The sequence below is a fragment of the Drosophila montana genome, unplaced genomic scaffold (genome assembly GCF_035044405.1).
Source record: "Drosophila montana isolate Dmon_TW-CO22-7 unplaced genomic scaffold, ASM3504440v1 contig_1624_1, whole genome shotgun sequence".
In the NCBI taxonomy this organism is placed as follows: domain Eukaryota; kingdom Metazoa; phylum Arthropoda; class Insecta; order Diptera; family Drosophilidae; genus Drosophila; species Drosophila montana.
The window spans coordinates 1,580,314-1,593,247 of record NW_026996559.1 but is presented as its reverse complement, the minus strand read 5'-3'; the positions used below and the strand labels follow the sequence as shown (position 1 = coordinate 1,593,247).

General features: G+C 37.7%; 1 protein-coding gene across 1 annotated transcript in view; it reads right to left on the bottom strand.

Moving 5' to 3' along the window:
• Positions 1-12,063, bottom strand: part of AstA-R1 (allatostatin A receptor 1) — a 148,126-nt gene extending 136,063 nt beyond the window's left edge. The window contains exon 1 of the mRNA XM_064698877.1: positions 11,930-12,063. The gene's annotated coding sequence lies outside the window, so the exon portion shown is untranslated. The remainder of the gene's footprint in view (positions 1-11,929) is intronic.
• Between the last annotated feature and the right edge of the window lie 871 nt (positions 12,064-12,934).

Below are 12,934 nucleotides of genomic sequence, written 5' to 3'. Positions count from 1 at the left end.
AGTGTGAAACACCCCTCAAATGAATTTGAACATAGATCTTTGAAAATGAGTTTGGGGCCGATCGGATGGTAAACAAAAAACTTTCATACAACCGTTTTCCGCCAATTTAAAACTGTTGCGGGTGGAATTTTCCCAATCGCTGAAATACGTACTTATTAAGTTCTTATGAAGAGCTTCTAAAATAAGTTTGAAGCAAATCGGACACAACTTAAAACGCCGCCCAAAAAAACTTTAAATCGCATTCCCCCCGAAGAAGTTTGAATTCTGCGAAAAGTGAGAAACACGTCTCAAATGATTTTTCATATAGATCACTGGAAATGAATTTGAGCGCGAAACGTCACCCACCAAATCTTTGACCCCCATTTTCACAAAGGAGGAATGGGTTTTCCGAAAAGTGCGAAACACCCCTCAAATGAATTTGAACAAAGATCTTTGAAAATAAGTTTGGTGCCGATCGGATGGTAAACAAACAAGTTACAAACAACAAAGAATTTCCCGAAATTTCCCCGTCTTAACGTGCACCTACATCACAGAAGGTAACTACAGTGAAAATTTCAGCTTCCTAGCTATTACGGTTTGGGTTGTGCGTTGATCACCAATCAGTCAGTCAGTCAGACAGTCAGTCAGTCAGACAGTCAGTCAGTCAGTCAGTCAGTCAGTCAGTCAGTCAGTCAGTCAGTCAGGACAAACAGTTTTATATATAGAGATAGCACTTATCTTTTAGCTCCAAGTACTTATAATGCTATAGAGCAATCAGAAAGTTATAAAGCAACTTAAAGCGAGTTGATTTAAGCAGAAAATTTCGTTTTCCTGCATTGCAATCAGTTTAAAAGACTTAACTACTATAAAAGTGCCAGTAAAGTGTTCAACAGTGGCGAGTTTTAAAGCTTCTGTTGTTCAACTTTGTTGAACGCCGAAACCTTGCGACGATCCAAAAAATGAACAAAGCGCGCAAATGAAATGCGTAAATTGGTATTTCGTATTTTGTATTTACAGCTGTTTTACCCGGTTGCCAGGAGCTCATGTTTTTTGGTCTACCATGAAAATTTGCCTCAATTAATTTAACATGGCGTTGGGAAATGCATAAAATTTCCCGCATCGGACCATGACGTTCCGCTTACAATAGCGAAAAGCAAATATTTAATTTGTGTGAATGACCACATCCGTTACCGTTATATCGCACTACGTATTTACCATTCAGCTTTCAACGGCATACACCGCTCCGTGCCTGATGGGTGGGAGTTTGCCCACAAAGGGTACGCATGAAATGAGCCACTGACATGACAAAGAGTCGCACCAGGAGTCCTGCTACAGGACAAAGCAATGACAATGTCCACAAACAAAAAAAGATGGGAACAAGTACAGTTCTCTTCGGAGCTTCGAAGTTGATATACCCTGGCAGACAAATATCCGATGTACGACTTGTTCCTATATACCCGTCCGCTGTGAAACCAATTATTGAGACCAACTACTTCTATAGGAGCTATTTGATATATATAGTACTTCCATGTAGACGGGAGTTTTCATCTCAGTCGTTCGCATGCTAAAACACGCAACCTTTAACTGTTATTACGATATATTGAGAAGCAAATATGGTTTGTAATACAATAACTCAACTTTCGACCGATAGAACATTTGGTCGTCATATGATGTATAGATATTTAATATTCCGAATCAACTCAATAGTAGATACATAATAAATTCTCTTTGGAGAACAAAGTTTGAAGTTAGCATACTGATCAAGAATATATATACTTCAAGTCCAAGATATTTCCCTCAATGCATTACACTTTTTGTCACAAAACTAAAATACCCTCTGCATAGATAGAAGGAAGAATATGCCAGACAATGGTGCTCTGCCCGGAATTACTTCCCTTTTTCGATAAATATCTATCAAATTTAATGGCAATTAATCCAGGATGCTTTGTATTAGGAGATTGACTTTTTTTACAAACATTTAGTCGCATTGACAATGTATTTCACGGCAAATGAATTGTTTAAGTGACCCAGAATTTTCGTCAAATGAACAACGTGGATGCGGGCTCGAATTCCGGGCTATTGTTTGAATACGGTATTTGTCTTACCCCAAGCCTCTAGTAGACCGTTTATTGTTTGAAATGTTAGCTTGATATTTACAAGTATATCCTATACATTTATTAATAATAATAATAAAAATCTATATACTGGGAATAGGCAAATATCGAAGAACATTTAAACAATCACTAACTATCTAACTCATTATGATATAAGTCGAATTTACAGTATATTATTAAATCGCTACAATTGTGAATCACATTTAATATAATACTTTTCATATTAGATGGATAGGATTCAAAATGGTATGATACCCCACTCAGTGCATTTGATGAGTACAGGGTATAAAAAAAGGAATAGCGGTTACGACCACTCACATGCTACATTAAATTCATTTCGTCAGGTCGACTGCTGACCGGGTTGCAGCCGTGTCCTGACTTCAGCCTTACCTTCGGGGCTACGTTTTGTCATTTCTACTAATGATTTCATTAATAAAATCAAATTAGCCTTTGGCTGTTCCCTCAGGGTGACTGTGTATGCGTGTACGTGTGTGTGTGTGTGTGTCTGTGTGTATGCATGTGCGGGTGTATGGAACTACTCAGCATTTAAGCACAAGTTATGTTCTAGACTAAACATGAACATGCAACAGCGCTTCAACACGCAAAAGTGTTTCCAAAATAGTCCAAAAACTGAAGTTTGCTTTAAGAACATAAACGACAACATTGAATCGCGAAATTTATTTACCCAGCTTTTGTCGAGTTTAAGCTGAGTTATATAGTTGGCGAATAGTTGGTGAAATTGTTGCGAATTGTAAAAGAGATTTGCCAACTTGTGACTTTCACGTTTCGTTGCTTGTCGCACTGCAACTATATGTGCTCTGTGTCTGTCCACGCCCCTAAACTCTGAACGCCCTGCCTTGCCCCAGAATTCCCTCGTCTGCCACATGGCACATTCACTGTAGAGTTCATAATTTAATGCCACGACCACGCCCCTTGCTCCATGGGCAAACGGCATGCGCCAGCACGTTGTTTTTCAGCTGCTGCTTAACCCGCTGACATATTTTCACATTTCTTTTGTTGAATTTTTTATGCTGCTCCCGTTGCTTGAGCAGCATGCTCCTTTGTGACATTTGACTTGACGCACACACATGCACGCACACACACACACACACACACACACACACACACACACACGCACACGCACACATGCAGATCATGAGTACAATTGACGACTGTAACATGCACATTGCATACTTTTTGGAGGCGTAAAAGTTTTAGTACTTGAGGGGCGTACTTTACAATTTGGTAAAAGTTGTAAAACTTTTCCAACACATCATACAACGCTCCGCCCCAAGCCCAAACAAAGGCACCCACACACGGGCGCAGAGAAGGAAATCATAAATTTTAATAAGCAAACGAGTCGCACGTTGATGTTGAGCTTGAATTAGGCTTAATCGTGTGAGACGAGATGACTTGGGCGCAAATCCTGGCGAATCTATGACAATTGTTGCTTTGGCCCATGCTAGCGACAACTTAATCTAAGTTTTAAACTAGTTTGCGAAGCTGTTTTTAAGGTTAAACGAGAGTTGAACGACATAATATTGAACTTCTGTCTAAAATTTAGTGTCTGAAGAATACATAGCTGAACTGATTCACAATCGCATGATCTAGATTCTAACAAAATCAAAGAAAAATTGCAGTAGCTTCCCTTAATAAAAAATTCCCAAACGTTTTCTCAATATCTTAATATGTGGCTATAAGAACCAGTGTTTGAGGCAGCTAGAGAGCTCACTGAACCAGTTCATTTAATTATTCAATTGGCATCAATAAATTCTAAAAGTGAAGATAAATCTATATGGAAAATCTGGTTGCAATCAATACTTTTCCATTGCTGCCTCTCTTTTATTCTTGAATACATTTATTTTCTTTTATATACTCGGAACCTTTGTATTTATGCTGCGATCCAGTTCATATTGTAGTAATTGTTTACTTTGTTTACTCAAATGTGGGGACATATAAAGACAAAGTTGTGAAAAATTAATGCCGTAAGTGTGGAAAATTGTGTTTTTTTTTTAACTTTATTCGATACGATTTGAGCTCATTTTCAGAGATTTTTTTTTAATTCGAAAGACCATTCTTTGTTCTTTTCGGAAAGGGCACCGTCCTCCGGTGAAAAACTTAGGACAAAGGTTACATGGGCGAAGTTTTAATTATCGTTCGAACGGCTTTCAACTTATTTTGCAATATTCTTTATTATAAAACGAGCGGAAACTGTTGGTTGTAATTTTTACCCTTTTAATCGATTGACTTAAAACTCACCTTAAATTATAGAAAGGGTGAAATAACTGGATAGCTTAAATATACTTCCGACCAGTTGTAAAAGTGAAAATAATACTGTTTGTCCCAAATTTACAAATTACTCTACAAGCCTGGCGATACATAACATAGCTGCTATGCGCGTTATAAAACATTCTGAACCCATTAATAAATTCTTTTTGGCACTTATTTAATTAAATTTAAAAAAAAGCTACATTTAGAGACACACTTGGCAACGCCGGGTAACACCAGCCAGATTTCTCACATAGGATTTACTTCAAGAATATATATATCTATATATACATATGTGAAAAGACATGCAAGCACCGTTTAATTTTAGAAAGAATTAGTGGCTTGCAACGAAGATATATTGAGGACTTAAAACAAGGCCAGAAAAAACCCCCAACAGCTGATAAATTCGCAATTAACCTACTCTCTTAAGACCAGGCCCAGTGGGTCTTACGCAGCAGGGGCTATGCTGGAGAAGCGTTGTTCATTTGACTGTATCCGTGTTCCTGGAAGGGAAATGAATGTGCGCAATTTCGTGAGGCTAAAATGCAGAGCAAACTATTCTGGCGGACAAACCGTTTTGGCCTTGATGGGCCCCAGTCGAAAGCAACAAGCTGTGGTCGACCTCCCTTGTTATTTGCAGCCACACACCCAGCCCCCCCCCCCCCCCTATCCTTCCTACCACTTGCCCCCTTTACGACCAACAGTGCGCTTTGAGTCGCCCTCATGAGCCAAGACAAATTTGGAACATGCCTGAGCGGACTTTTGACTGTCCTCCGAGTCGCAGGCAATACAATTTTGCTCATAACTCTGCTTAGCGCTGTCTGTCTGTGTGTGTGTGTGGGGTGGGAGGGGGGGGGGGGGGGCGTGTGACTGGGTGTGCTGGTATAAGTGTGCGTGTTTAGCCACAAACAGTTTTCATTTTTGACATTTTACAAATGGCTAAGGGCCAAAGTGAGTTAGCCTCAGAGCAGCAGCAAATTTTTGTTACATTTGCGCCTCAATTAACTAGTTCATCGCCATTTTTTACAGCACAGCAAATAATTAACACAGTCAGCTTTAGTGTGTGTGTGTGTGTGTGTGTGTGTGATATTAAAACCAAAAACAGTTTAATTTCTTCGTAAGTTATTCACAAAAGCCACGACGAAAAGAACAACCGCACATCTTGTAATGTAGACGGAAGCAGCTCCTGGGCACATTTTGACTCGATTAGCATGCAGCAGCAATTGCCACAGGCAGGGAAACCCCAACGTGCCCCCAGTACCCAGCTCGTCACCCGCTGCCCCACCACTCCGCCATACCTCACAACGACTTGTGGTTGGAGCGGGTGAGGGGAACTTCAAAGTGACTTTGCACCACATTTGTTTCTCATACACTCTCTGTCTCTACCTCTCTCACTATTCTCTGCCTCTCTCTCTTTCCCTCTCTCTCTCTCGAGACGTCTCTTTGCTTGTTTATCTGTTTGTGCGTGTTGCTTCTGAGGAATGGAACTTTACTTTCATCTCGACAAGCAGCAGCAACACCACCGGCAACAACAACGAAATGAACAATTTTAAGTCAATTAACTAATTGTGAGGCAAGCGAGAGCAGAGGCGTTCTGTAGGCTGCAAAAAGGACAATTCATATTTAATTTACCCATAAAGAACAACCATAACAACAGCAATAAGCGCTTGAACAATTGAAATGAACATCAACATAAACGTATGCCAGTCCCAGCGGCCGATTCTTAACAATTTCGCGAGTGCGAGAATCTTCTTAATATACTTAGTACAAAACCATTTGGTTCGATTATTTGACACTATTCTTGCTTTATTTAAAGTCATTAAAAAATAAAATACTTTGACCTTAAGGTAATATGCAGCTAGAATTTATTTCAGCCGGCTCCTGATATATAAAGTTCATAAATTTGTATAAAATGTATAATATAATTGGCGAATATTTTATGAATGCATTTGAATGACATGTTTGTTAGAAACCGCTACGAATTTCAATAAAAGTCACAATTTGGTATGTCAAATATCGAAACTGAGCCGCTTCCAGGCAAAAACAATTTGGAGTTTTTGTTTTTGGGAACACATGTCAGGCACGCTGTGTGTGCAAAAACAATTTACATATCCTTTTTTTACTAGCAAATTTTTTGTCTTTACGCTTAAATAATGTCAATCAATTATATTTACACACACACACACACACATTAGAGTCACAGCAGGCCTGAAAACCGCCCGCTGGCAAAATGTTATAAATTTTTCATGATATGCATAAGCTTTGACTAGGTGTGTGTGTGTGTGTTGGTGCGAGGGTAGCGCATACAAATTTTAAACGTGTTTACCTTGTGTTTTTTATTTCATGTTATTTTATACAAATGTACATATATACTCTGGTTAAAAAGGGAAATAGGCATATTTGCTTTGGGCAATGTCCGTCTGTTCCAATAAATGATTTTGCAGCTAAAGATTTGAAACTTAAATGGACGAAAGCTATTGTGGCCAGTGCTTGTCAAAGAAATCAGGTTGACAGTTGGTAGCTAAGTATATCCTATATAATGATAAATATAATAATATTAATAATATTATTTGCCACGCCTTAAGTCTTTCTACAGTCACAGGTCAAGAAACACTCTCTTGGTTGGACAACTAAACAGACTCTATTCGAACTCTTTTACATTGTGAGCAGAGTATCAGGAAGTCAGTAAGACGCGACGTTCTCACTTGCACTGGACACAGCCTGCATAAAATATGCTGCAGTTGATTTTTATCTGAGCAGTCAGCAAAGGACAATAATTTTTATGGCATCACTTGTTATCACTTATTATAGATCGATCTACTGAACACGAAGTTTAGAGATCGAAAGCCTGTACATAATCTTGACATATTTTTTGCCAGTTGATGTTTGGATTCTGTTTGCCACAAAATAACATTTTTGTTTTATTCATTAAAAAATAAAACACTTTATCTGGGTTTTAATAATATATCTAAGTATTTTCTGGACTATGCATGCTGGAATCGTACGTCTGGTGTTCATGGAAAACACAAAAGAAAATTCAAATATTAAGTTATTTTGTTTTAACAGAGTTTGGCTCCAAGATATTTGCAAGCAAATAGTTACACGTTACATGACGTTATGTGACTTTTACTATTTTCATCTGTGTCTATAAACGCAAAGAATCTTAAATGCAAGAGAGAGCTTTAAATAAATAATGTTGTCATTTCAATATAATATTTAGTTTCCTTTTATGCTCTTCAATTTATGCCACGTTACGTAACATGTCTTGCGTGATCAAATCTGGTTAGTATAATTTTGTATATACTATGTATGCTTTTATTACGCCCCCGTATTACCGCTATTCGATTTCTTGGCCTAATTCCTGTGCCTTCTTTTCTTTATATTATATTCTTGTTGTTAAAAAGATTTTAGGATATGGAAGCCTTTACAACAAAATATATATAACGTCTAGACAATTTATGATATTTACATATTCAAGGAAAATTCGAATTCAACTATGTTTTCTTTGATATCGGATTAAATAGTCTCTTTATAGTCTTTAGTCAACTTAAATTTGTTGCAAACTGGTCAATGAGGATAATTTAAAAACTGATTATTGGCTAAGATGCTTGCGAACTTGTTGACCTCAAAGAAACTGTAAAGATATAACTTTTTCATTTGTGAAAAAATTCTTAGCATCGCAGCTCAAAGTGAAGGCAAAAGGAAACTTTTGTACGAAGTCTGAACTACTTCGAGGACATAAAACATGTAGCTTATTATGCACCAAAATTAAGATACCTTTTTTTTTTCCTTAAATTGCCATGCTGCAGATTCTTGACCAAGCCACATGTCAGTGCAAAGTTTCAGTGCAATCGCAGGAATTCTTTGTGCTCGTACATTTGAGATATATATCGTACATATAAATTTGTTTTAACTGGCGCCACAGTGTATGCAGCATCTTCTTGGCTGAGCTGCTTAGCTGAGAACAAAAATCCCACAAAGGGGTCGCAGGGTGTAGAGAAGGGTGATGGGGAAGGGTGGAGGGCCTGGATACGCTTATCTAACTGCAATTGCTGGGAGGACACCACTTGCGATGCCAACTAACAGCAGGACAATAAGCAAAACATTGTGAATGCCTGGGCTCACAGGAAGGCCGAGGCGGAAGAGATAGACAATGGGTGGGAACGGGTTGTGGCTTGCTCGGCAGCCAGCAGATGAGCCGAGTGTGTGTGTGTTTTTTTTTTCGGTCAGCCTCATGCCACGCCCACCTGTGCCCATGCTCCAGCTGGCTTTGACTGTGCGTTATGGCATTTTTACGGTTCTGTTCCTATTTCCAAAGTGATGCAAGACTCAAGAGAAGTCAACGCTTTGCGACGCTTTTTCATACGCATACCCTATATGGCTGCCAAAGACAGGTGTATTAGCTATGAAACGGCATGAGACTTGAGTCACGCCCACAGTCATAAGAAATATTTCGGCATGCCAAGCTACAGGGCATCAGCAGGCCGAACAACCCAATGCTGTTCGTTTTTAATGCCTTATCTTGGTCTGTTTGCCTTAGTGTAGAAGGTTGGTTGTGTTTTTTTTGGGTTTTTTTTGATGGGGGTATGCTGGCTTTTCCTTGCCTGAAGCGTTAAATTCTTGTTAAGACATTATGGAAAAGTTTATAAAAATTTCATTCTTCCATAGCGTTCGAATGAACTTTAAAGACTGCGGCCAGCTCAATCATTTAACCAGTAAGAGTATCTTTATTCAGGATACCCCCTGCTCCCTTGCAGCAACTTTCCCTTTGTTGTCGCGCTTGTAAGACATTTTTTAACCCATTCAAATTTGACATTTGCCTCATTAACTCAATGCGCAATTCTCATATCTCGCATTTGTTTCACTTCACTTCAGTTCGTTTCACTTGCTTCGCTCTATGGGTCAAAGTCTTCATTTAATCACTTAATGCGTGAATGTTCACGTTACATTTACGGCCATGTCGTACCTAATTAGGCCAATTAAATTTCGACGAAAAGTCCTCACATTAAATGCAAATTAATTAGGAATTCAAATTAAATGCATATCACATGCTTCTCAGCTTTTCTTCATTATATGAAACGAAATCGCGTGTCAAAGGAGTAAGTGAGAAATTTGTTCAAAAAATATTCAAGGTTGATTTACCCTATCCCCCTAACCCCTCCCCTCCCATAAACAAGCCTCACCCAATTAAAATTCACTTAAGTACCTGCGACACGTTCCCAAAACTTAAAGCTCGTTAACAGGTGCATATTGAAATTAAATAATAAACGAATTCAACTGAAACAAAAGAAACAATGCATATTATAAGATCGGATTCCTTCGAAAAAAAATACTGATTGCACAAAATTATCTCATAAGAATGAGATAATAATAATAAAAATGGATATTTATTATGCACATTTTATACATTATTAATGTATTTAGTTTCAAAGATTGCAAAATGCGTAGAAACAAGTCGCTTACTCATATTTTATAATAACTACTGAAATATTTTACGTTGTTACGCTAAGTGTACGCTAGTTGTACGCTAAGTGAATAAGAAAGGGAGAATGCTTCAAGTTTTTTCCAAGAATCAGTTTAACTCGAGTTCATATTCTCTGAAATTTCTTTAGCTTGCTTTGAAACGAAACCTTGGATAACTACTTTGGTGTTCTAGTTTTCAAATTCACAAGCTTACCTGTATAATCAAGCCGACGTCAGGTTGATTTTCAAGCATTTCACAAAAATTAATCTATTCTTATAAGCCGTGAAATCATAAATTATAATTTTACGAAGTTTATTATGCTAGCGAGTATTTGCCAGTTCCCATCACATTGCAATCAATTTTCCGCCCGAGGAAAAACTTTAATTTACTACTTTGATCCCCATTGAAAATGAGTCCGATGAGCCCGATGCTGGAACCTTTTTCCATCATTTTCCGCACTTGCGGTTGGAACATATCAAAAATCCTTTCTAACACCACATGAGGCAAAGACTTTGCCACAAAGAAGCTGTCCAGCTATGCACAGTGATTCGATTGGCTAAAGTTTCTGGCAAAAATCGGTAACTTTTGAACTGGATGCGGTATCAGTCGGAAATTTGAAATACATATGCTCAACATTTTAAAGAAATAATTGAAAACAAAATAAGTTTTTGGCGAGACGTTAAAGTGGGCCGTAAGTTATCGGCAAAACGTAGACTTTTGATATATTCATAATAAAAATCGCAAGGTATAATTGTTAACAAATTTCAAAAACTTAAGTGTATTTACTGACTTTTGATCAGCAATCAGTCAGTTGGGACAAAAATTTTTGATCCAGTTTCACATTATTTAACAGGTCTGTAGCCCCAAATAAACGGATTTGGTTTATGGTTCGAACCAGCTCCCAGCCTTAAGGTTCGTTTCATTATCCCAGCTATACACATTGTTCAACCCTGGTTTTGGCTTAAGCCTTGGCTTGTCTTATATATTTAATATTTTAATCATACAATTCAACTTTTTATTTTAATTTGACGATTTAAGTGAAAATGCGTTCATATTTTCATGTAGAAGTTGCTGGCTAAATTTTTAATCTCTACCCAGTATTGACATCTACAAATTCTAGTTGGATCTTCTAAGGCTAAGTCTTCCTCACAATAAATACATTACAAATTTGTATTTAGTCACAAATGTTTTGCTTTAGAATGCTCTGAGAACCGAAATAGAAGGAACAAAGGAAATATAGTACATAAGATTTAAGCGGATGTTGATTGGCGCTGGACAAACGGCAAACTCATCTACTTGTTAAATGCGTTTCATTTCTCTAGCTCTGCAGCGGAAGCAGGTAAATTTGGAGACTTGTCGCCGAGTATGAGGCGGCAGTTTTGGGTTGTAACTGGACTCATCAATCAAGTGGAAAACTTAGCAACTGGAAAATGGGAAATTGGAACATCTGCCCGTGAACTTGATGACCGACCGGCGACAATATGCTAATGAGCTTAATTCCGTCTGCGAATTTAAATAGCTCTGCTCCTGTCTTAGATATTGTCTACACCCACGGCGTGAAGCTTTCCGTCCCGAGAGAGGTCTGGCAGCTCCCTTGCCCCTAAGTAAAATGTAAGCGGTACAAATTGGTGGGCACCTAATTGAATTAGGTTGACAAAAAAAAAACAAATAAAACATTCCTCAACCTTTTGAGTTGGTTACAAATCGCCTCTGATTGGGGTAACCGCAAAATTTAATTTGAATCGAACTAACGACGAATGAATGTAATGTGAGAACTCGAAGGGTATTATTTCGCTGTGTAATCAAAGTAAAAAGAGATGAATATTATTTTTGTGCATGGACACTTTTCAAAATCGAAACTCCAAACTTTTTTATAAATTGTTGAGTTGTTTTTTTTTTTAAAGCAGACTCTGTTTTTTAATCAGCCTTTTCTTCCCACCTGTAAATGGAAGTAATGAGTTTCTGACTGCAACATTTTTTATTACTTGTTTATATTTTCGGGCTGAGAAGCGGTAGCGCGGTTGGCGAGGTAATGCAATTACCGTTTGCAAAGTCGACGCCTCACCCCAAAATGAAATTTGCGGTAATTATGCGGTGCACTCACCTGTTTAGATTTGAATATATACGCAGAGCCCAAAATCAGCCCCTGATGTGACAGCTACTAGACGCAAGCAATTTGTCACGCTCAAGATTATTTAATAAAATTTAATAACATTTATTGTAATTTTCTTTTCTTTCTTTCTACACTTTGGATTTTGTCGCCGTTTTTTGTTGATCGTTTTTTACAGCACAGAAAAAAATAGTTAAGAAAAACATTCACGATACAAGTATGTATTTAGGAATATTATATTATATTATTTCCAGTACTCGTGGCTACTTTACATTTTCAAAAACAGTTTTCGAAGAGTTTTTTAAATGATGCGGTTGCTCGGATGCTGGGCCGGCTACACAACCGTCGGTCAGGACATTCGCATGCGAACTGCGCGCTTTCTACAATTCAAATCACAATCCAAGTGCCCCGTAGCCGTATCGCCACAGCCAAAGAATCAACGAACTGAAACCCGAACACGTATCCAACGTCGGCCGACACGGCGTATGAGTTATTTTGCCATTTTACTCTGAGCGCTTTCGCAGCGGCCGCCCACTCGAATGTCCTGAGTGAAATTTTCGCCTGAAACACGGGACGCGAAAAGCAAACCAACTGAATTAAGATTAAGCATTATGCGAATGAAAAATATGCAGTGAAAATTGTTCTCAGAATTGCGAAAAAATTTATTATGAAAAACCACGAACAAGTTGCTTTCACCCTTTTGCAAAGAATATAACTCATAAAAGTTTTTTATATTCTCTTTCATTAATTTTACAACTTTTTCAACTAAACAATTAAAATTAAATGTTTTCTATTATACTCATTATCAACATCAGTGTGAGTAATGAGAAAATAAAAAAGGTTCACATTTTCATGTCGCCTAGTCATACAAAGATTATTAAATCCAATTTATTTTATTATTTTTCTTAAGCATTTGCTTTGTGTATATTTATAACAGATAGCTTAAAAAATAAACCAAATTATTTTACACTTATTAATTATGTTAACATAATGGCCTTT